Consider the following 433-nt stretch of genomic DNA (forward strand, 5'->3'; position numbering starts at 1 on the left):
TTTTCTACTTGTTTGTTGCTACTGTTTGTCAAATATTGCTACACTGTTTTGAAGGTGTCTAATTGTTTTGGAGACTGTAAGGGAGGGAGTTAAACAGCAAAGTTCCAGTGAAGGTCTTGATATGGTTCAAGAAATTCCTAGAACCCTTAGCATTTTGTCCTGTAGAATCATCAGGGTTTTCAGCTGGCCATGTACTTTCAAAATAGCATTCTCAGTTTGATTTCCCCCACCCTCCTCCCCCTGCCTTTACTGAGTTGGTAAGGAATTAGAAATCTTGTTCTTGTTCCTTGAAATAGTAAATCTGGTTTTACTTGTGTATACAAATGGCTCCAGAACACAACTTAGATGGAGTGGACAGCTCAGAAATGCATATAGGATGCATCAAGGCAGAGGCAGTAAATATTAGTGACTAACTAATAAACGCAAAAAAATA

This window comes from Crocodylus siamensis, chromosome 1 (assembly GCF_052110815.1).
Source record: "Crocodylus siamensis isolate JL-2025a chromosome 1, ASM5211081v1, whole genome shotgun sequence".
NCBI classification, from domain to species: domain Eukaryota; kingdom Metazoa; phylum Chordata; order Crocodylia; family Crocodylidae; genus Crocodylus; species Crocodylus siamensis.